The sequence below is a fragment of the Rhagoletis pomonella genome, unplaced genomic scaffold, assembly GCF_013731165.1.
Source record: "Rhagoletis pomonella isolate Grant_MI unplaced genomic scaffold, Rhpom_1.0 Rhpom_scaffold_00010, whole genome shotgun sequence".
Lineage (NCBI taxonomy): Eukaryota > Metazoa > Arthropoda > Insecta > Diptera > Tephritidae > Rhagoletis > Rhagoletis pomonella.
Genome location: NW_023458564.1, coordinates 15,299,752 through 15,325,593, shown reverse-complemented (window position 1 = coordinate 15,325,593; position 25,842 = coordinate 15,299,752). Strand labels below are relative to the sequence as shown.

The following is a 25,842-nucleotide window of genomic DNA, read 5'->3' as shown; positions in this document are numbered from 1 at the left end:
CGTAGTTGTGTGGCAGTGCGGAATTCCATTGTTCGTTTGGTGTTGCAGGTGAGTACATAATAGGATATCGTCTGCTCCCGCTGGAATGCCAATACGAAAGTCGAACAAATGAGTAAAATGAGAGAGCGTGAACAGCAGTGTCCTGAGGCAAAAGGATTATTGGCGGATATTGGAGGTCAATTCACATACATGTACATATGTAAGTATAAACATTGTATTCAACGTCAATACTTGGGCATATGTGTGATGGTTGCAGTGCAACAGACTGCTCATTAAAATTGCAATATGATAACATGCCTGCATGTGCATTTACGTAGGTATGTATGTATGTATTAAGTTTATGACGATGGCGTGTTAGGGATATTACTTTTTAAAATTTGAAAACCAACTTTATAGGGACATGAAAAGCCTTAAAACCCAGTACAAACTTCATTTAATTTATTAGTTAAAAGCCAAAAAATAAATATGTTCAAATTTAAAAAAATACCTTAGTCTCAGGTTACGCTGAAAATGGTATTGTATCTAAGGTAACATTTTGAAGAGCATGGAGAATTCAGCCTGTACTGTAAATAATTTGTCTCGATAAGGTTTGATTTTAAAATTCCAGTAAAAGTTATTTTAATCAAGTAATGTTTAAGCAAAAAACAAAACAGACTTCAATCCGAATACAAAAATTTAAGATTATCGTTAATTTCCTTTAAAAAAAGAATCATAGAAATCGGTTAACGTGGTCCAAAGTTATGCGGTTACAAAGAATAAAAAAAAATTCCCACGAATTGAAAACTTTTTTTTGTGAAGTCGGTTAATAGTTTATGAAATTCAAAATTAAAATCGTAGGGGAATGTAATAAACTTGAATTGATATGAAAAGAAATATATGTATGTGGGTATATCGACCTGAAATTTGTATTTGCGCAGAGAAATTTAGGTCTATGTTGAGTAGTGTGAATGCTATTGCATGCAAGACTTATTGCCAATTAAATATAATAGAAAATCAAATTGTTTGAGTTACTGTCTAAGTTTATATCAACTCACTCTATTGTTTTTAAGTAAAATATACATATGTATGAAGCTCAAAATTTAACTATGTCGTAGCTACGCCATTTTGATACATTTTTTTTAAAGCTGCTGAATTTTTTTCTAAATACAAACCTGGGAAATTAAGCATACCTATATACATGGGAAAATATCGCGGAGTTTGTATATTTCGAAAATATCGTAATATCGTCCGATTTCAAAGTTGAAATGAATTTTTGAGTGGGGCTAACAACATTTTCATTGCCAACCTGAGGGTCAATTCTCGTTCTGCATTATTTCGAAGTGATAAAAATAACACTTTTACACCTCGTTTATTTTGGTGTTAATTTTATACTTTTCGCTTCACCTTGCGGTACCGCAGAGGAAAATGTGTTCCAAATTTCGAAATTTCATTTAGATTCAAATAAAAAAAAGTTGTTATCGTTGCTCCATACAAGTGGAACATTGTGCTCTAGAACAATTGACACATCAGTAACAAGATTAAAGCGTTGATTTGTTTTTATTGTCGTTTGATGTTTACCAATGGACATTTTTGATAAATAAATGCGCTGGGAAAAGAATAGCTTAGTTGCGAGACTAGAAACATTAGGGGTATTCTCGAAATCTTGCACAACCATTGCACTGTTCCCGATTACACGGTTTGCTAAACTTTCCCGTAGGAAACCGGTTTTACCGTGCAACCCGTGCAATCCTTTCACCCTGCAAGGGCTTTGCAAATCCTAGCGAAAACTCTATTGTATCAGCACAAAGTAATAGAAGTGCTGTGTTGCTTTGCGTTGATCCAATAGTTAAGCTGCATCACCTTGAGTTCATCGAGAAACGTAATTCCCTTGGAAGGCAAAGCAACATCGAGAACAGAGACGTTCCTAGGAGTAGGTCCTAATACTCTTAAGAAAGAGCTCAGAAAGCAGAGGAATGCACGAAGTGATCTAAAATCACGTGGCTCAGTAGAACTGCGGCAGGCAAATTGTCTACTAGGAGAGTACAACAATAAGAGATTCCTAAACTTAATTAACCTTCCAAAGGAGAAACTCTAAATACTAACAGGTATCCTTCAGGACTCTGCAGACTAAGAGGACATCCATATAAGATGGAAATATGTTAATATATTAAGTAACACGAAATCAAAACACATTCTTAAAATCCAGTCTATTTAAACAAAAAAAGCGAAAACGTAGGCATAGAACACTATCCTCAAAACTCAAAAATAGAATTGTTTATTCTCAACAGACAATATCAACCCTCAAAATTAATTTGGCACCCGTGTCTCTTTTACACCAATGGTTGTAATCATATACTTATGCGAATATCCATCTCCATCTCCAACATAAAACAAATAACACTTTTTCTACACATCCTTGTCTTCCCATAGACAATCGAATATGAGCACACAAACATGATTGCAGGGATTATTGACTTTTTGAAATATATACATACATATACGTACACATATATGTACATACAATTTCGTATGAGCATTTAGCAGTGGAAAAGTCACCACACATATGATAGCTATTTATATACATACATACGTATCCACATATGTATGTATGTATGGAAATGGATGAGTGCATTCATGGAGATATAGTCGCACGCAGTACATAATTGCGGAGAGCTCTGTGTTCGCTTGCGTCCACAATTTACGCGCGCCAGCAGAACCAGTCCCCCGTCCGACCGTCCGAGTATTGGGATGGTTGGTCTTAGGCGACGTCGCTACGCAGCTACAAGTGGCAAGCTGTTGTCCTCTAACAACCGGTTAGCTGTGGAATTTGGCTCATACAGGTGCTCTCGAGCCAGTTGAAGTGGTGAAATTCCGTCTTCGGCTAGTTTGGCGAATTTTTAGCGTCGCAACTGCCGAAACTGGAGTTGAAATGGTGCTGGCGCTGGAGTTTGCGCAGTTGGAACACTGCTCAATTGTTGCATGCCACATTTGCCAATGTGACTCGGAATTCGGAAAATGTTTTGGTTGTGGTAAAATAGTCTGCAGTTGTTTACAAAAACTTTAAGCAAACAAATTTGGCATTTACTGGCATCTTGGCCATGCAATTTTTGTTACTTTATCCTGGGCGAAATTGAATTGGATGATGGAGGGCGTACCGAGCAATTATTTTAAGCGAATATTGAGATGTGCTGTTGTACGATCTGTTTACTTTTGCTTACGGACTTAATGCTCTGGGTTTTGGACCATAAATCCATAAAAGCATCATTCCAAAAGGCGCCAAATTATGTTTAGATTGAGGAAAACAACAACAATTTTTATTGTTAACATTTTGCGATTCATTAATATCAATATTAATAATAGCAAAGATAAATTGACTGTATTCTTCGTAGTACGACCATTCAGGTTTATAAAATTTAGTTTATCTCACTTAGACTGATTTCCCTTACGAAAGATTTAAATTACGTGCATTCTGGTCAGCTAGTCCAGCTATTTGTATTGTAGCTTCGCAAATGCTGGGCATCTTAAGAGAAAATATTAAGATTAATCCTCCCTTCCATCTTCGTCCCCTAAACAGTTGCGGTAGTTGCAAACAGTATCCTATTAATAAACCCGCCAGAATTTAGAGTTGCGACTTTGTGAGCACAAGAAGGCACCGCGATATCAAATAGTCCGGTACACATGGAGAGCCTTTCCTGTTGTTGGATTTGAATCGCCTGCTTCAAAAGTATTAGTTATTCACGGTAGATTGCTTTATCTGGAATTTGACTAAGTTCGAGCAGCTCATAAGGAACGATTATTTTTCAGAATCAATCCGGGCATTAACGAAAGAAAACAAAATAACAAATGTTTTTAAAATCACATTTTTTACTGCGATACAATAGCAGCACAGATGGGTACGTATTATTAATAAGCTTTGCAGCAACGAAAACGGGGCGGACTTGTTCCGACGGAATCGAACAAGTGTGTGGATGCCTCTATTCCAAAATATTATCCTCAAATCATAAGCATATGAATATTCATGCAGGGAGTTTCAGGTTACTATCGGATAAATCGGATGGCGTAGCGGAATGCGACCTAGCCGGAAGACATTTAACTTCTTCATAGATGGCTCAAAAATGAAAGATGATGTAGGGTGTAGGAGCGGGAGTATATTGCGCAGAACTGAATGTTAGTCAGCCCATTAGACTGCTGGATCACTGCAGTATAGTCCGTACAGAAGTTTTCACAGTGAGAAAAGCCACTGAGCTTGCATACGCAATAAAGTTCACATATAAGTAGATAACAAAGCAGCCATTTAGGCTAAATATTAGCTCATACCAATTTATGGCATAAAATACCCTTAGAAGCAGGGAGACCATAAATAGGGCAGCAGCAAACAAGTGACTGTATATTTATTGGCTTCTCCGCACCAACGGCATTACAGGTAACGAAATTGTAGATGCCATCGCCAATAGCATAATTCACTTGGACAAGAGAATAACATTCCAAAATGCAGGCTATATCGAGATGGAATGCGCTAAAATACCGCAAAATTTCTAAAGTCAGGTGTAGACTAGAAAATGGGTACAAACCTGGTTTCTACTATCGCTACCTCGAAAAGACTGCAAAACTATGATAGGTCTGCTAACAGGACACTGTCAATGAAGTTTGCAGGAAATGCTGGAGGTCTGGAACAAGGGAGACATACAAAACTGAAATATCTTGGCGCTTCAGGGTTTAGTAAGCTTGAAGACATGACATGCTTGATCTGCAGTCATTCTGTAATTCTGAAAAAGCCTTGATATCCTAAATGATGTCTACTTCGAATATAGATACTTAACTAAAACTTCTACCACCATCTCGCATCATTTTGGTCTATGTGGGACGTTTAGCCAGCCAGAATGACCTAAGAGTGGATCAATCAATAATATTGTAGTCACTAATTACAGCGGTGGCTGCCCGAATTTTGCATGGGTTTTTTATGGGTTTGCCGAGCAATCTCGCTAGGTTTCCTATCTATTGCACGTAACCGTATATGCATATTAGGCTAACTCTAGCCATTTTTAGCTTTTTCATAAAAATGTTCAGCCTTTATGCAAATCTTATTTCATTAAAACAAATTTGCATATTCACAATTGGTGCAACGTGTGCGTGCCACTTTTCTGCGTGCAACGTTAAATGTGGTATATATGTTAATAATTAATATGTTAAATGTTAATTTGAGTAAATCTCAAAATCCAGTAGATCTTTCATATTTTGGATTTATTATTACGATTCTGTGAGTTATTTTACATAATAAAGTCGTATAAAATTCATGATTTTCATTTGTTTTGTATACATACAACGTTTTTTCCTGAATGCATATGGTTTTCTAAATTTGCATATGCTACTTGCAAATACTCAAAAGTTATCATATTCGAATAAAATTTTGCTCAGCTTATTTTTTTACCAAAACAAATATTTTTCCGCCCGCAAAAAAATGGGGGTTTTTGAAAAAGGGAACATGGCACCTGCCGTACCAACTGAATATTTTTATACAACCACCTGTTTAACTTCAGTTCAAACATATTGTTATGATAAACCTTATCGTTTAGTTGAAAAATGGTAAAAATCAATTTATGTGTGTGTGAACTAGTAAGGTAAGTTGAGTTGGAGAAACCAGCCCATAAAGTTCTTTCTGAGACTGATGTATCAATTTTGCCGCTACTCGACCAATTTCCTGCATTGGTAAATGATGCAGAAATAATTGAATTTCAATTTCACAAATTGAAGCTGAGTGAAGGTAACTTCAAAAACTAAATCAATATAGATCGTTTTTGGGATCAAGTAAGTTTGATTAAAAATGGATTGGGCGAAACGGCCGTTGGAGAATTGTGTGATTTAGTTCATAACATTTTATGTCTGCCTCACAGTTCCGCAGCAGCTGAGCGCAAATTTCTTGATTTAGCTTAATAAAATCGAAATTAAGAAACAAATTGTAATGTAAAACTTTAATTAATATAATGTTAATAATATACAAGTAATGCACTTTGGATGCAATAAAAAAACAACCACTATAAAAAATGAATTGGCATATTTTCTTGATAAAGAGGAATAAACTCCACTCAATTTCCCGATGTAATAAAAACCGGTCCATTTTTTACCATTTGGTCAATTTTTGGGTCGGAAAAATAAATTGGAAATGGCAACCGCGTTCGGATGAAGGTGGTAATCATGATATGTATATCCGTCTCGTTTTCATTATTGCAGCATGCTGCCTTTACATATGAATATGTGCATATGTACATACATACATATGTACATATATACATCCGGCTTTGAAACGTAACGATGACAAAGTTATGATACCCTCATGCAATTCTCATTGTTATTGTTTTCACATTTAATGCTTCTCAAAACACTCTAAACCCAAATGCAAATTGGCCGAAATGCATACGCATGGGAGCACTTAGAAATTTTTGTGGCTTTTTCGAGCGATGACAGAGTTGGCGACCGACCCAACAGCGCCAACCGCAGAATTCAACAATACTGAGGGCAACAGGCGGCTTACAAAAATCAACATAGAAAATTGAAAACTTTTGTAAATGTATGCAAACATACATGTTTATGTACATATGTATGTATGTACTCTTACTCTAAAACACGTGCGGCACATTTGGAACAAGCATGCAAACCTATGAATCTTGTACCACCTAACTCTAGATTTGTCTCTACAGGCAATTTAAAAATTTACATAAATATTTTCACATGACCGCATTTGAAACAGAATACAAATACACTAAGGAACCCAAGGGAAAATAGTTTTACACATACGCGTACGTAAATACATATATATACAATAGATAAATGGACGTTTGTAAGTTTGTGCGTTTTGTTTGGTAAACACTTTTTATACCCGAGCGCACTTGTGCACAAGGGTATTATAACTTTGTTCACATAACGGTTGTTTGTAACAGGCAAAACGAATCGAGATAGATATAGACAAATGTATACATAAATGATCAGAATGAAAAGAGAAATCGATTAAGCGGTGACTGTCTGTCCGTCCGTCCGTCCGTCCGTCCGTCCGTCTGTGCACACGATAACTCGAGTAAAAATTGAGATATCTTAACGAAACTTGGTACGCGAACTTCTTTTGGGCGTGGGACGGATGGTATTGAAAATGGGCGAAATCGGATAATAACCACGCCTACCTCCCATATAACGGTAATTTTAAGAAATACGAAAACTGCGATATTTTAGTAACTACTGAAGATAATTCACTCAAAATTGATACTTACAATGAGTTTCAGACGGAAAATATGAATATTATAAATTTTTGGAAAATGGGCGTAGCCACGCCCACTTATGGTTACATGTGTATATCTTGGTAACCGCTGCACCAATTTCTTCCAAACTTGGCACAGTTGTTGGCCTTGGTACAGCTTACTAAATGGCTGAAAATTTTAAAAATCGGACAATAACCACGCCTACCTCCCATATAACGGTAATTTTCAGAAAAACGAAAACTGCGATATTTTAGTAACTACTGAAGATAATTCACTCAAAATTGATATTTGCAATGAGTTTTAGACAAAAAATAAGAATATTACAAAATTTTGGCAAATAGGTGTAGCCACGCCCACTTATGGTTACATGTGTATATCTTGGTAACCGCTACACCAATTTCTTCCAAACTTGGCACAGTTGTTGGCCTTAGTACAGCTTACTAAATGGCCGAAAATTTCTAAAATCGGACAATAACCACGCCCACATCCCATATAACGGTAATTTCGAGAAATACAAAATCTTCGATAAATCAGTAAATATTGAAGCTAATTTATTCAAAATTGATGATTGCAACAATTCTTTACCAAGAAATACGTTTATGACAAAATTTTGGAAAATGGGCGTAGCACCGCCCACTTGTGATCACATATATGTATCTCGCTAACCGTTCTAGCAATTTGTACCAAGCTCGGTATGGTTATTGTGCTTGCCACATAAAAGCAAACCGTTAAAAATTGTTGAAATCGGACTAAAATTGAGGCCGCTTTTCATATAACGGTACATTTCAGATATGCTTGAAACTGCAATATTTCGAAATTTAAGGACGCTAATTTACTTAAAATCTATACACCCCGGCTTATCATGTAGCGGTAGCTTTCGGAAAGGTGGAAAACATATACTTAATACTTGCGCCGGGTATTTAATGTTCGGCTCCGCCCGAACTTAGACTTTCTTACTTGTTTAATATTCAGTTTACTGCGACCACTTTTGTGGTGCGTTGGCAAATTTACTCCTGTGGTCCAAATCACTAAAGTTAAGGTTTATTTAATCATAATGCAATCTAACCCTGGCACGGAACCCACTTTTCCTTCCGTAATGCGAATAAACAGCCCAAATATTTTAGTAGGACTGCCAATGCCATAACCTCGAACTGAGTTTCGTAAAACTTTTAGTTGCGAATCATGTTAAAATAAATTTCATTATGTACATATAGTATATGTATGTATGTATTCACATATGTACCCTGTGGGGAAAATCTCTAGTTCTGAACTGGGGCGCTTCTAGTACATTTAGACCCAGTACTGGTTCGCGATAAATTTCTTTTGCATGCAAGCAACTGGCGAATTTAACATGGCGATGTCCTAGGAAGTGTCAATTGCCCCCCGCTGCATCCCTTTCTCGATAGTTCCGAACTAGTCCTAAATTCTATAGTTCCGAACCAGTTCTAAAATCGACAGACGAAAGAAAAAAGTATCATGATTTTTCAACCTTTCAGTTCTGTCGTGTGCGATTTTACATTATTTTCAAAGAAACGAACTGAAAAAATTAGTTTCTTAAAAGTACCACTTTTCGCCGATTTTGGTCTGGTGGGGATCTAGTTCCTATCGGACTAGTTCCTTTTTGGCGATGAAGACCTAGTACGGAACTAGAAATTTGATTCACCAGTCCGCGGTTTACCTGCAGGGTAGATACATACATATGTACTTGCATGCAGGATATGCGCATCACATATGTACATACCTAGATATTTTAACGTGTTATGTTGTCCGGAAAACTTGTTTCTTTGGCATTTTATCCAGTTTAATTTTATCACAGTTTGGCTCTACTTATACGATTGAGGTACATTTAGGTGCAAAATTGAGTCAATAATAAAAATATCAAAATTTATGCGTTTTTCGGTAGTTCTTTGGCAAAATTGTAATGCATTTATATATATATATAAGAGTATAGTTTAAAGCACTAGAATCCACCATAAAAATATCAAATTTCGCTAACGTATATGCACTCCATCAATTTTTGTAAACTAACACATTGACTCAATTTTGCAGCCATATAATTTATAAGAGATATAGCCACGCCTCAACTCGATGCAACCAGTTTTCCTCCGTTGAAGTGTCGACTTTTGTTATAAATGAGTAAGTTGGTTTTTTGTCATGAAAATACTATAAGATGCGTTTGGAAAATAAATATAAAAGTATTACTGAAAAAGCTAAGACGTGAAATAGCGAAAATACCGCATGTGTACAAGTATCATATTTTATCAATCATACCGATAATTTCATGTATTAAAAGAATTAAAAATGTAAATAAATAAAAACAAATTAAATCAGCAAAATGAATAAAACTAAGTGAAATTTTTGCTTAATTTCTAACCTAGCCTACATGTGTAATTGAATTGCCTAGTAATAGCTTTACATATAAAAAGATGATCGACATTTTCGAGCTTAACTCCCTAATCTGTAATTAGAAAAATAGATAAGCCATACAAAATTATGATTATAAAATTATCCCAGATTAGACCGATAACTTTTTGGTGTCCAACCTAGTTTTATCGATTATACTTGCGAAGAAGAGGAGGAATGTCAAATGTAAAAGTAAACAAAAATTTAAGCTAGTAAGGAAAATACGTGTGTAAAAGTATGTTTAAGAAAATATTCAGTAAAAATATATTTAAACAACAGAATATGCGTAGCAGAAAAAAGTGACCAAGTTGGCACAGAGAAGAAGTTTAACTTTTTCTCGGGTTGTGTGAATAACAAGCACAACCAATTTGACAGCTAACGAGCTTTGATTGAGCTTATATTTATATGTAAACGTACTTTTATGCTTTGCCGTTCGCATATGTTCACACATCAAATTTTATGAGTACCTAGTACTCACGCCTTTTTTTTTAAGGTTGCATGATCTTAATTCCAGTATTTGGTACTCAAAAATATCATATAAGATTTGTGTTCTCTATTTTAATATTTTCAATCTTAGTCCGATTTTAAGTTCGGAAATGGTAAGATCGAGTACGATAAACTTGACTCCTTCTCTGAGTGTATACTTGCTTAAGCCTAAACATTGCTATTTATTATACATAAGAAACAAACAATACAATTTAATTAAAAAGTTTTTTCCGCTTATATAAACTCCTGCCGGCCCCCAAGGTTACGCCCTTGCAAGCCATCGACCTAACCCTTAGAGACGTTTCTTAAGCAAATAGACTTCGAAAAATCTTCAATAAGAATTGTAAACGCGGCAATGTTTTATTAGCTTTGAATTTAAGGTCCAATTAAAACCTTCTAAAGCACTAAATAGTTGTTCTCAACCGTTGTATATAATCGATAAAAGCAGCCGGTGTAACTTGAAACAAAATTTTAAAATACATATGCATGTAGGTTATTTCGTCATAAATGGATGTGATTGCGGATGTCATACATACCTTTGTAAACCATTGTTTATCGAAATATTCAATGTAAATTGTAAGAGGCATATTTTTGAAATATAGCCGTTGTCTTGGATTTCAGCTTTTAGCCTCATAAATATTTCCTTAATATGAATAGGCTAGGGAAGCATACAAAAAGTTCGATACCATTTCTGCAAAGCTGCGGAGTTCTTTAGTGTCATCGAAGAGTTTGGTATTTTCAAAGCGTTCCGTCTTATAGCCTCATATACGCGAAATGAAATACCTGTAATTATAAAAGTAAGCATATAATTTGTGTGTGTAAATCCGTTCGAAAATACATCATACCCTGTCGGAAACAACAATAACCAAAAAGGACATATAATTTGTGTTTCAAATAATAAATAGTGCCATTCTCCTTGGATATCAAATTATTGGCGACATAAATAATTCTATAATTTTTTCCTTATAGAAGGGTTTCTTTTCAACCTTAATCATTCCGAATTCATTCAAAATATGCTCATTTAAAAAAATAATTATTTCATTTCTTCCGGGGTTTTTGTACATAGCGGAAATTCCAGCTCTTTGTGCGTTTGGGTTTTCGCATCGAGTTTTTTTATACTCGCAATTTTAAGTTTTTTAATAAAATCAATGGGTGGTTCATGATTGTGTTGATTATTACTACTGAGGATTCGACAATAAGCTTTTTCATCTATGGGAACACCTACGGGGCAATGTTTCTTGTAACAATTTTACATATGTATGTATGTATCGCACGCAATGTTGGGAAATGAATTTGTTCTTTCAGTACGAAATCTATACAAAAACTGTACTTTTCAACTGTTAATTGTATCGACTTTTTAATTTGTTCATATATTTTCTTAGTACATGCATACATAGATTCCCTTCAAGACCAATGATTTGATGGTATTCATGAAAAAGATTATGTAGGTACATTTACATATTTTATACTTTTAACATTTTAATTTTTTTTTAAGTTATTACGAAAGGATAAATGAGACATTTTCTTTGAATTCAGTACGAAAACTTGACATTTTAATAGTATTTCAAGTGCTTATAAAAACTTTACGACACGCATATATTGGCAAGATTGGCCATTTATCTTAAAATTATTTAATTTTAATTATTTGTTTTTTTTTTTTAAATACAGTTTATACTTTAACAACACCCGTATAAATCCAAAGTCCAATCTTTGCGTACATTAAAAAAATCAACAAACTTTCGTAATAATTTCGAGCTTTTTAATTAGATTTCCTAGAAATGCCTATCTTAAGTATGCAGTTTTGTAGCCCGATCAATTTAAGTAAAGTGCTTGTTTAAAATAGCTGCGACTTAACGTCGATTTCTAATATATATATATATACATATATATTTTTGATGTAGGTGTTGCTCATTTTATTCATGAAAAAAAAAAATCAACGGTAAATCCCTGCTACTTTAAACTTGCACTTTATAATACTAAAATTAAATGAGCTAAAAAACTGCAAAATATCAAAAAAAAATTTAAATAGAAAGCTCGAAATTTTTGCGAAAGTTTGTCAATTTTTTTAATGTTGTTCAAAGATTTAAACTTATTTTCGTACAGTTTTTGATAAGGAATAAACTATATTTTTATAAAAATATAACTAAAATTAAAAAAATTAAAAAAATAATAAAATAAATAGTCAAATCTAGTCAATATGTGAGTGTCGAAAAGTTATGGTATTTTAGAACGATGACAATGTTTCTATATGAAACAGATTTCGATAATTTGTTTTAATTAGATTTAGTATCAAAAATATTCTTTCAATACCTGCCTAGGAATGTGAGGTTGCTAGCACACCTTGTGCTATGTTATAATGGTTCGTTTGAAACCTTGTTTCAAAACTTACAAAGGCAAAAACGTGAAGGCGAAGACAAAAAGAGAATGAAAAAATTTCCTGCGGTGAATTTTCGGAGCTATATATTTATAGTATTCATCAAAAAATTGTACTTAAAATTACTACATAAGTAGTAGGAAAGTATATTGTAAACGAAATTGTATCAAAAAAGTACAATTATACCGAAAATGCCAACACAGACTTGAAATCTTCAACTTCAGCTTCAACAACAACAACTACTCGTAAGTAAATGAATATGCCATACAATGTTGCACTTGATATCAAAATATAACTTAAACCCCTTCCAAGTGCACTCGCGAGGATGGCCACGAAATTTGATCACTTTTAGTTTGAACCGTAATAAATCTCACTCCCTTGAGTTGCGCTGAGCATGGGTTCATATTCAAAAGCGACACATCAACAACAACAACAGCCCCGATTAACATGGAAACGCCATGAGGAACACCAAACATCTTCAAGCTCATACATATGTACGTTTGTATGTATGTTTGCGGTTATTTTCATGCATGCATCCCAATTCTGGTCCACATCATGTGTATGCGATCGTGTTGTAAATATGAGTCCACATTAAGATACCCGAAAAAACCAGTTCTTTGATATTATTTTCGATTGCTGTCATAGCAATTTGTTTCTTTCATTTTTGGTAATTTTACTCTACGCCAGGGACAACAATAAAAATCACAAAAACGATAACCACAACAGACAAAAAAAAATAAAAAATATAATGTTAAGGAATACATGGATAAGAAACATAACACGCACGGAGTTCGCATTTGTGGGCTTTAAAGTCTGCGGAGCATGCGGAGTATGAATGTATATATTCCAGTTCGTTGAAGCCTGTTTGATGACATACTCGAAACACACAACACGCACCTCCATGATTCTCCCAAAAGCACTCAAGCACATGCTTAAGTACATTGAGGTACGCATGTACATACATACATACATATGTATTCGGGAAGTTTCCTGAGAATTTCACAAAATACAAAAAAAACCGCAAAACACATGAAATAGCAGTAAAATCAAATTATTTCGAAATTCTGAAATTATAAAAATTCCGGGATTGCGGCAGAAAAGACGGTGAAACGGGCTTAACCTTGGACGCAAAATATTTATGCATGTATGTAGGTATATTTTATGGTTTAAAAAAAAGAAAATTCACAAAAATAAATAAAAACACAAGAGCACGAAATGCAAACAACTCAGCTGAACTGAGCTGAAGAAATCAACAACAAACTAAAAGCGAAACCAAATAAAGTGCAACGCAACACATCAAATCGGAGGGCGCACCACCGCGGCGGCCTCGAGATGGGCAAATTTGCCAAATACACATCCAATAAAAAGCAAAAAAATTAAAGTAGTGCCATGGAGCACTGCGGCGCACAATTTAATGAACTCGAGCTCGGGGCAAACAGCGGCTCGTAAGCCGAAATGCACACGGCTTTGGAGCAGAGGAGCCAGGCAGCAGACAGACGGCGACAACATGTGCACGCAGACCAACCCAAAATACAAAAAAGACAAAAACAACAAAACAAAATACGCAGCGTCCCAAAAGGACCACAAAACAGCGATGCCGGCGACATGGTAGGCAATGCAATGCAAGAAAAAAGTGCTTAATCGAGCAGGCTTTTCAGGTGCTTAAGGGGCGGGCAGAAGGGAGTGCATCGGAGTGCAGCAATTCATGCGAAGAAATAAAATGCACAAGTGGAGGTATGCGCTGTCGCCGTGGCAAAATAACTCCACATCACAAACTGCTCCAGCATACTTGCGTCTTCGTGTGTACAAATGTACATACATATGTATGTAAGTGAAATACATGCATACATATATGTTAGGGTGTTCGATTATTTGCCTTATTGGAAATCCGCTTTTTGGAAAAACGGGTCCCATTTTTAACATGTCAGTCGATTGTTCAAATAAATCGATATTTTTAATTCCTTAAAAAATACCTTTCTCAATGTGTGAAGAGAACTTTTAAGGCTTAATAAAAAATCCCATTAAAATTTGGAATTCTTTCCGAAAGCAGCGAGTCGCCTTTATAAGATATCAATGTTTAAAAAACAAACGGGTTTCGAAATTTTTAGTACCTATGTGGTAAACACAATCTTTAGAATACCATTGCGCAATACAAAACACATGCCGGGTTTTATAGGCCGATTATGACGTTTTCAATCGTTTAATAACTGGCGCTTTAAAATTTCGCCAAGTAAGAACATTGTCACCAGTGTCATTGTCAGCTATATGTCGTTTAGGATTCACAGCAAGTGCGGCCAAGTCATGCAGATGACATCAACGACGAAATTACCATTTATATGACTCTTAAGTGACTAATGCATGACAATCGCTACGGGGCAGTTTTGATTCGTTTGAATGTGTTAGAATTACGAAAGCTGAATTACAAGGTAAATCCATTCTCTCAATTAGTTGGCCATGATTTTTCTCTGACGTCTGCAAGCACTTTAAAATCATATAAAATTGATAATGAGAAAGTGTGTGCGAGTTTGAGTTTTGAATTTTTAAATTGTATTGCTGGCAAACTTCAGACTGCATCTCAATGGTTTAACCCTCCTACTCAATGCCTCGCAGGCAACGAGGCGCTCGCAGTGATCGGACTTAAAAAAAATGTTGTGTGGAAAAAAATGAGGTAGATTTCAAAAAAATGTGGAAGGTCTCATGTTTTGGATCAAATTTGTACAAAAATTAAAAAACAATCTGCAAGGTTTCACTTAAATTGCAAAGTTTCTAATAATACTCTAAAAAAATTAATTTTAGTACAATGAAGTGCAAGATTGAAGTTGCTAAAAACTGCGTTGATTTTTGGCAATTTTTTCCATGACAGTATAAAGCAGGTTCGTATTTTGAGACATGCAACCTTGCGGAGTGCTGCCAGCTTTTCTTTTTATCACATCACGATGTAGCGAACAAATGTGGCACGTTCCAGAAACCGCTACTTCGGATTTGCCGATTTTGACAATTCTCAGGTTAAAGTAAACAGTGTCTCAGAAACTTTAAATGCACTGAAATTTGCTAATACTTTCACAAAAATCGACGTTTTTAAACATTTTCGCTATTAATTCTTTTTATAAATCATATCCCATGCTTAATTATATATAGAATTATTTCACAATTTCAATTTTATGGCAAAACGTAATCAAAGTTTCATCAATTCATACAGTTGGTAGACAAAAAGACAGATGGAAAGACACATATCTTCACCATTTGTGGGTAGTTTAGTCATCTGTTAGGCTGATCATATTCTCCTTATCAAGCTTATTAATTATATGATGACATCTGAAAAAACGTAAATTTTGAATTACATCTCTAACACAACAAAAAAAACCCTGTCGAAAAATTTATTGCTCTCCCGGGGACACAACAAATTCCTTAATGTTCAACAAAACTTAAAAAAAAAAATACTCGTTGAAACCCGCTATTTTCATTACATTTAAATTGAACTTTTGCATAATAAAATGATTAGAAAAATGAAACACTTGTGCCAAAAGCACAATGGTTTTTTCAACCAAGTTATGGCTTGATTTGTTCATGGTGAATAAGCCCACTGTAAGAAATATGATTCCAAGTTGAACATTTGAGAACAAATTCGTATGGATGGCAGTGGCTGGACGTAAATGGTATTTTTAGTATATACCTACATATGCAACTACATATACTATACTTATGAATATACGTATATATAGAGGTATGCATAGTTTTAGGTGCCTACCGGTACATTACACTGCACTACAGTGTAAATATCTACAGGGTATTCTATTTTAGTGGCTTCTTTAAAAAAATTCCTAAAAATTAACATTGAGGTTGTTCACAATTGCCTGGTTATTAGGTTATGTGGTTATGTCGTTATATTTTTTTATTCAATTTACAACAATAAAATACACTGCACAATAATAATTTTTAACCAGATAATCAGGCAAGTGTGAACAACTTCATTATAAAATTATAAACAAGTTAAGTAATAAAACGAGGAAGCTTTGTAAATGCGAATTTTTATTTGATAGTGTTAAATCGTTATTTTCGTTTTTATTGCCTCACTTGGTATATCCTCATCATCGGTATATGATTGGTTTATTCGAAAGAGCAAATATTCCCATTATTTATGGAACACGACTTTATTCATGTGGCTATCTCGGCTGGCTTCACAGCAGTGCATCCTGCTAATCCAGTTTTCCAAGACCTTGGTGAAAGTTTCGAATGGCTTGCTCGATATTTGCTTTAAGGGTCTGAATTGTAAATGGGTTGTGCGCCTAATATCGGTTCTTCACGGCACCGCGAAAAACGGTCTTACGGCGTCAATTCGAAGCGCCGAAATGGCCAATTGACATCTCCGAGACGGCGCCTTTCTACTGATACCAAAGATCGTCCGAGTCCCTGTCTTCAATTTTCGGCCACTAAAAAATCGTTAACACGCCTCGGCAGCGCTCAACGATGACCGTAAGGGCGTTTCCAGCAGCCAATTTCCGCCTTCAAAGAAAAATGGGCTCCCAGATCTGCACCGAACTGTAACTCTCTGAGAATGCATTGGCTTCTCGTCGATTACGCGCGGGGTTTCCGTTCTCCAGAAGCGGCAGTTTTGCTGGTTAACAGGGTCGCCGACATGAAATTACCTTTCTCATTTCGTTTGCATTATTTGCTAATGTTGTTCAAACATAAAGCGATTCATTGCGCTCCGGGGTGATATGATACTGACTCTCTGTTAAGATTTCCAACTGGTTAGAGCTGTCAAAATAACTTAATTAATAAACAAAACCACTATATGGGCCACACTTTGCTATCGACCGTCACATTTTCACTTACAATTTAACGAATCTGCCAGTGATTGCGAAATTTTAATCAATCAGTCAGTCAGTTCGTCCGACAAACATGTACCACATACCTACATAGATTGTACCAATCTAGACCAACCAAGGCAAATATCGCGTACCCTGTGGGAAAAATCGAAATCGCACAACCAAGATTTTTAACAAGTTTACTTCATTGCTTTATTCTTTTTTTCACTGGAGAACGCAAGGGGAGTACGAAGAAGGTGCATTAAATGAAAAATTGGAAACAACAAAGACATTCGACAACGTTGCAGATAAAGTGAAAAAAAACTGTTGTTGTTTTTAACTGCCAAACAGCTGCTTGTTGTCTGACTCTCGCTGGATGGATACACGCTGGAACAACACCGGCAGCAACAGTGCAAAGGTAAGCACTGAACGTGCGATCGGAAGCCGATGTCGGTATGTTGCAAAAATTTCGCAAGTTGCAAACTATGGAATTGTCGAATGCAATAAGCGGCTAGAGGACACTCATACAAGAGTGAACATGGCTGGCGTATTGTTTCTACAAAGAATTAGTATTTTGTTACACTGCTCAGTTTTGTTCAATATTTTTCGCGGGAATCAATTAGACCAATAAAAATATTTGTATGTAAGTTTTTTTACTTAAAAATACATGAATATGCACATGGAATGCAACGATTGTTACAACATACCTACTGCACTAAGAAAACCGTCGTCTAAATATATATATGTCTTTCAACACATGATTTGGTAACTGTAACCAAATAATGTAACTGTAACCAAATCATGTGTTGATAGAAGCATATTTGGTTGACGTAACTAAACTCTTTTCTCTCTTTTCAAACATACATTCACAGGTTTCACCTGCCTTGTTATCGGTTTAAAAATTATTATCCAATTGTGTATTTTATTGTTGAAAACTCAATATAGAATATAGTATACTCACATAAACAGACAAGTGTACATAACCCACAATGTTTTGAACATAAATTTTTTGTAAATTTTTACATGCATGCGAACCCAGGCCCTTTGGAATGGTAGTGCGCACTGTTAACCACTACGTCACAGCGGTGCCATAAACATACGCATGAGTAATTTGTGGAATAAATTTCCCAAAAAAATTTAAAAAATAAAACAACCCAATTTTTTGTAAACTGAGTTGCTAACGAAGCCTTAATATTGGTCTTATAATTTTTTTTCGTAAGGTGTATTAGTCAATTTAGAAATTCTAGGCACTGCGTTTGAGTTGCAACATTGCTACTAAAATATCAAATAATGAATTAGCTATTGGACTTTTATACTTTTTCTGAGTCATTTGGACTGTGCCGACTATACCACTTTTTGGTAGATCTACGACTTTTTTTGTTAAATTGCATTTCTACCACACCGTCTGTTTAAAATCTCAAACATTTTACAATTTTGCTTATTTTGCAATGTAGATGATTTGGCCATAAATTTCAATTGATTTTATGTACTGTTGTGAGTTAGACAATTGTGAATGTGAAACTTGCTTTAACTTTTGCATTTTATTTTCTAATTTATTCCTATTAGCATATATTTTATATTTCATTTGCTAAGCGGTAGGAATCACTGAATCGGTGAAAATCGGTTGCGAAAGCAATAGGTTTACGCGGTTGTGCACAAAATAGACCAATTTGTGATAAGAAGGTACATTTACAGCTGTATTGTGCGCTTGTAACAAAAATTTTGTAACGGATAAATAAAGTTCTTATCAAATTTTAAACCCTTTTCGCATTATATCCACTCTTGTAACCGGTGAATTTTGTTACCATTTCATAAGCTGGTAACAAAGTATTGCACTGTGAAAATATGCAATGCCAGAATCTCCACAATTCTTCATAGCCGAATCGCTGAATATTTTCACGGCATTACCAACGTACCTAGAATCGCGGTGACAAGAACCGGTAATATTTTTTGGTAATAAAATTTTCCGGTTACAAAATGTTCGGTGACGTGCGAAATAGACGTGTTATTAAGCTATTTCTGAAATATATTTGACAGAGGGAAGCAAAGTTAAGATGGTCTTTTTAGCGACTTCATGATATTTACTCTTAATACTAATGGGCCTTTCGCACGAGGCGATTTTTCAGGCAACTTTTGCGTTCAACTCACGCAGGGCTGCACGCAAAAAACAAATTAAATGGCTAAAAATATCAATAAATAAAAAAATATAAAAATATTAGCCATAAAAAGGCGTTGGCATTGTTCAACTTTGCATTCTACTTTTGGCTTAACGGCCTTTCAACTAATCGCTTTCAACAAAGTTGGTCGCCAGCCAACATTTAGCCATTCAATTTTTTTTTTTCGTGCAACCCTACGTGAGTTGAACGCAAAGTCGCCTCATGCGAACACTTTTGACCCAAAACTCTTTCAGAGATACAGATTCAAATGTATGTTACAATGTCGAAATACTCTGGAGATCTATGAATGCTTCGTAAATGGATTTTGTACCCAACCGATATTATTACTACCACCCGAAAAACAATCTGACTTTTCTTTCTGTGTGCAACCCAAACCGACCACCGTGCTTATTCTTAACAAAATTAATTTCGCGGAACCCCGGTGACTTTTCTACGGAACCCTTTAAACGACGATATGTATATATTTTTTCAGGCCTGTCTGCAGCTCTCAAGAAAAACGAAAAATTCATGTAAAACAACACTCAAGAACGCGAATAAAAAAGAAGTTTCCTCTAACAAAATGTCTTAAATCAGTATGCAGATCGATCTTAAAAAAAGAAGGCTCGTCTATTTACCCTGTAGTCAAATGTACTAGGTGTAAACTACATCAAAATTGAATGAATTAATTAACATTTTTTTAAGTAATTAGTTATTAATCACCAAAATCGATGTTTAATCATTAAAGGCTTATCAAATAAAAAATGCTTTAATTAATAATCATTATTTAACAAGTCTGGCATAATTGAATACGTACTCGGCTTAATGGTTTATAATATACCCAAATAAAAGTTATAATATTTTGTATACTTTATTGTATTAAACTGTCGAAGTCAAATAAAGCAGGGCATGAATAAATCATTTTGTACTTGGTACAAGTCTGGCCATTTTCGAACTAGTTCGGTTTCAGTCAGGAAATTCTAGTTGTAAACCAGTATTTTTCCTGACTTGTTTGGGGTTTCACTGCCGGGTATTTCTTCAAGAAAATTTACACCAACTTCAAAGTGCCTTTCGTAGCAACAGAAATAACGAAAACTATTTCTTATGATTTTTCTTGGGAAATGCAAACGGGCTTTTAAAGTATTTTATCGTTATGGGCTAATTAAAAGCATGTTAAACTGAAAGATTACGCATTTTAATACCTACGCCTAAGTATTTAATCTATCACATTATTTTGAAATCTACCATAATTTCTAAGGCTTATCTACAGCTACAAATTTATGGTCGCACACTGGTCACTTGTAAGCAACACCATCAACCATATTGGCTGTACACATGATTCAATTATTAAAAGATGTATAAATACCACCCTCACTTTATTCATATACACCGAATATTAGAGCTGATTATTATTTGAATTTAAACCTTAATGGCCTTATTCATAAAAAATAAAGTAGGTTTAAAGAGGTTTATAAAGTGACGTTTACATACATTTTTCAGTTTATAAACGTTTTTAAAGCTACTTTATTTTTTATGAATAAGACCATAAATATATATATGTGCATATATACACATGTACTATCTCTATAAGTATATACATAAGTATGTATGTCGGCATATCAAACATAAGACCGCCCATAAATCGATAATGTATGATAAAATTTGAGCTTATACCTTTCATGATCCCGAAATGGCAATCCAACTTTGTAAGTGCCAGATGAACAAAAGATGGACCCAGGAAAAAAATATGTTAACCGAAATAATCAGAACGTCGACCTGAGTCGATTTAGCCATGTCCATGTGTCTGCCTGGCTGTTAGAACGCATTTTATTTATTTTATAGTATGTAATAGCACTATCAGCAAAAGAAATGATCAAAAATCAACGAAGTTTATGAGCTACTTAAAACTTGTACGGTTTCAAACTAGAATAGGTATAATGGGCTATAAAAATATTATTAAATACTGCGAATCTAAAATATGCTGTTGTGAAATTTTTCTGTGTTTTTATATAATGGACTAGACTTTTATAAAAAATTAATTAACATTAAACAAACAAACGAAAAAAAATCAAAACTCGTCAAAATTGGGTGAGCCTATTATTATGCCCAGAGGTGTATGCACCTTTTAAAAATGAGTTAGCCAATGTTTTGTTTTTGGAAGTGTTAAATTTGACCGAATAAATTTTTGGTAAACAATCTTCTTCCATGGCAGGCCTCAATCAATGTCGTGAATACGATCTTTTCCAAACAAAGCACTGAAGTGATTTATCGTCATACAAAAGGCTATAAGCATTCCACACTTATTAATTACTTCAGATCAGCATCACAAATCGATTTCTCTATTTCGCATGTTAAACCGCTTATGCATAAGAACAAAACATACGTACAAAACCCAATTCTATGTAGCTGCAAGTATACCACAGTCTCCAAATACATTACCTATCCGAAGCGCATCCGCCTTCAATTTATCTTCATCTTTAAGAATTCAATTATTTACACGCACATAACGCAGAGAGAAAACAAAGAGATACAACTAACTGGGCAACAGCCAGAATAAAGTAGGGATAGACAAATGTTCCTTCCTCTATACATATGTAAGATTGTGCATACATATACATATTCATACATACATACATTCCCAACATCAGTTCGCACCTGATTTTCCGCCACAAATTTATCAATCCTTTCTTGCAACACCTCTCACCTTTTTTTACAACATTGTATGTAATTTACAACACTGAAACACATGTTCAATTTTCTCATAGGATATGCACATACATACATACATATGTACCTATCAACTGCAAATCTCTCTGAATGTCTCCGTGTTGCATCTACATCTGTGGTCCTCTGTGAACCTGTCGTCGTGGCTGGGTCATGTAAGCTGATAACGAAGGCAGCCTCATTGCGGCTAGCACAGATCAACGCACTTGTTGTAGATGCATCCAACTTCTGCTTCTCTGGCTCAGACACGGCTGTTAAAAACCGAAAGTGATCCTACAAACCCACTTAAGTTCCCATTGTTTCCCTTTCATTCAGGAAATCGTCGATGTAAAAAAAAAAAACATATCAGCACAGAAACGCGATAACAAAAACAAAACAAAGTCAAATCCCTAAGAATACTCAATAGTGAATAAAAGGGGATAACAAAAACCAACCGATGCAAACAGATGAAGGGCGTAAGACAACAACAAAGGAATACAAAAAAAAAACTACATACATATACATAATGTTGAGCAGATGCAGTGGTTTTAAGCCAGGCACCATCAGGCAACCGCCAATTTGTGCGAAGAACCCTTGCCTACCCTAACATGAGAATGAAAAGGTATCAGCAGAGCTACCGGAAAACAAATCAGAATATATTTCCAGTATGCGTCTGAGTGACTGTGGCAATGGCTGTGACTGTGCCGGGGCGCGCCGCGCTACGCCGCGGCAGGAGTTGCGGCAGTTGTGCTCTTCAATAACGCATGAAGCATTCACAATTCGTTGCTGTTGCGGTTAAATAATAGTTGTGAAGATCGCTTAACGAGGATCAACCACGCCAGGTCAGCAAGACGCAGCGTCGAGGATTTCAGTCGCACCAACGCACAGTGGGGTGGGTCAGTTGCAAATTGCAAATTTTGTAAGAAAGCTTAATTGATGAGTGTACTAAAAATTACGGTAAAATTAACCTTATCCATCTAAACATACGTCCACTCGCCATATAAAGAGAATTTCGGAAAAAATTTAAATTTCAATATTTTTAAACTAGTAATCTTACGGAGTTATAGGGCCATATTTTGCAAGGGGCGTGACACTGCCCGCATTTTATTAAATATTTAAACTCCAAAACCAGTTAATTGAAATCAACCCTATTCGTGGGCATTTACCTTGACAAACAAAGGCCATTTCCTGAAAAGGGTTAATATCGCCTTAAAACTACGTCCCAACAAGCCCCAAGACAATGGAAAAGGCTCTTAAACCATTTTCTCACGGCATCCTGAATTACTTTGTTCACTCCCCCAATCACGATCGCGAATTACCCCATTCCCACGAGCACAATCTTAATTCGATTTGACAGTTCTCTGCCTCTGTGTTTTTTGGTTTTTGTTTTTTCGCCGCAAAATTGATGCAAAATATAGATTCTTCCTCTTCTCTTCTTCTTAGTTTCCGTATTAAATTAGGGATATGCACATTTATAAACTTTACTTTTTGTACTCGGGAAAAAATTAAGTTTTGATTTGTGAGCTAATTTCGATAAATGTCCGATAAAAACTAGAGACCACACTGATTTGTTCGTAATTCGCACGATAATTGGATCTAAATTACCAACAAATGAGGTAATTCGCCCTCAAAATTTTGTATGGCGAATTACGTAATTCGAAGGGTAATTGGAGTGCGAATTACGAATGAGAGAGCGAACTACGTTGCCTTGGAAATTTTTGTTGAAAATGAAAGCTTTAGAGGCCTTTTTAAATACACTAGTCCAAAAGGTCGCACAAGTTCTAATCACTAAGACTTAGATAATGAAATGTGGAATAAGATTCCCATAAAAATCGGGAAAAAATTAAAACTGGAATTGTTTCATTTTGTTATGGACCTCTTCAAATGCGTTTACTGAACAAGCATATTTTTATTTTATTTATAATAGGGGTATTCATCTAACATGATCAACTGCTGATAAACGTGATAAAATTATAAGTCCATACAAATTCATAAATTTATCACCCTTATCGGTTATTTCTATTTAAATTAAACAAAAATATATTTACTTTTCTATAAATACTTTTTTTTTTGTATCCGTTTTGTGGTATTTCACTAAACGTAATAAAGATTTACAAAAATAAATCTTTATCAAAGGTCAGAAACGCTATGTTCCCTTTTTTGCTTCAATACGAATAAAATTATGTGCTTTTTTCATCCTAAAGGAGGAGCATTTCTTGTGCTGCTGGTGCCAATTCCTTAAACTTTTTCTCGCCTGAATCGCACACTGATACTGAGAAGGCCTGAAGAGATCAATAGAGGATGCAATATGTACATCCCCACTATTAACCACCCATACAATCGGGATTTCTAGTTGTTCTATTATTTTGCTACGGAGGCGTTTAGTACCAGCAATACTGCTGAACGAATAAAACTATTTTCTCTCATCTGGATAAAGCTTTTAAAATAAATATATCGAACTCTTTTTATCAGGCTCTCATTTACATATGTATATCAGAGATTTTTGAAACAATTTCTGGTACAGAAAAGAGCGCCGCGCAGGTTGCCATCTGTTTGCTGCTATACTAATCGAAAGCTTTTCTATTAACTTACAAGAACATTAGTTAATAAAAAAATTAGTGTGAGCTCCTCAAAGCAAGGTATAAATTTCGAAAAAAATTCAGAATTTTTACTTACAAATAAATATGTATTTGAGCTCATTGTACCGCTAAACATGAAAAATATTAATTTTTTTGTTTGTTTTTTCTTATATTAGGTACGATCTGCCAAAAACAACAAAACAAAGGGATTTACTTAAATTTCATTTGGATTTTTGGCCACAATCTCCCACTGTACAACGATGGAAAATAAAAACAGAAACAACCGCATCGAGTTGAAAGACGTCGGGGTTAAAGACAGTCGTGGCAAAAGAGTTAAAAATCTCTACAAAGCCATCAGGCGTAAGACAGCGCTAGCCAAAACAGACGTCTCCAGATACAGAAATAAGTACGCATACATTAGCAAGTACATACATATTTACATACATACATACGTACATATGTACATATTTATCTGCAGGAGAAAAACTAAATAAAGGCAAAGACACACAATGTGGAAACTTCGACCATAAGAAATGTTTTGCTGACTATGATAATCACCATTTAATTTGTTTGCCTCGACAGTAGCGCCAAGAGAACAGAAACGCAACCGACAACTACTACGACACCAACTGTAGGGAAAAATCGAAAACAAAAAATGCAAAAATAAACAAAATCGGTGACGCAGTGCGGTGACTGGGCGAAAACGGAAACAAGGGAACAAGGACATCCCCGATCCTGCGCCGGGTTTCTGGCTGGAGTGCCTGGCTGTCGCTGTATCATATCGCTGATGAATTGGACAAAAGAAGGAAATTACGGTTTTGCTGCCAGTTTGGATCGGCGTTCGCAAACCAGAAAGAAGTAAAAGAGGAAAAATTATAATTATTACACGCTGGCATGAAAGGGCTGCTGCGCTGGACACCAACAGGAAATATTTACATACATACTACATATGTTTGTATGTATGTATGTAGGTGAGCAACGTTCATTTCGTACCAAGAAATGATAAATTTTTGCTTAAGAAACTTTTCCAATTTATAAATGACAAAATTAAAAAAAAAAATACACACAAATGACGCGATTTATTAAGCAACTCCAGCGCCGCAAAGACTA

The 25,842-nt window shown here is 35.2% G+C and overlaps 1 long non-coding RNA gene across 2 annotated transcripts; it reads left to right on the top strand.

Moving 5' to 3' along the window:
* On the top strand, window positions 1-25,842 carry LOC118746089. 2 transcript variants are annotated; one of them, XR_004993775.1, is made up of 3 exons: window positions 1-199; window positions 24,909-25,138; window positions 25,211-25,842. It is a non-coding gene; the product is annotated as an uncharacterized LOC118746089 (long non-coding RNA). The 2 variants fall into 2 exon arrangements; XR_004993774.1 differs by lacking the exon at window positions 25,211-25,842 and having other exon boundaries at window positions 24,909-25,139.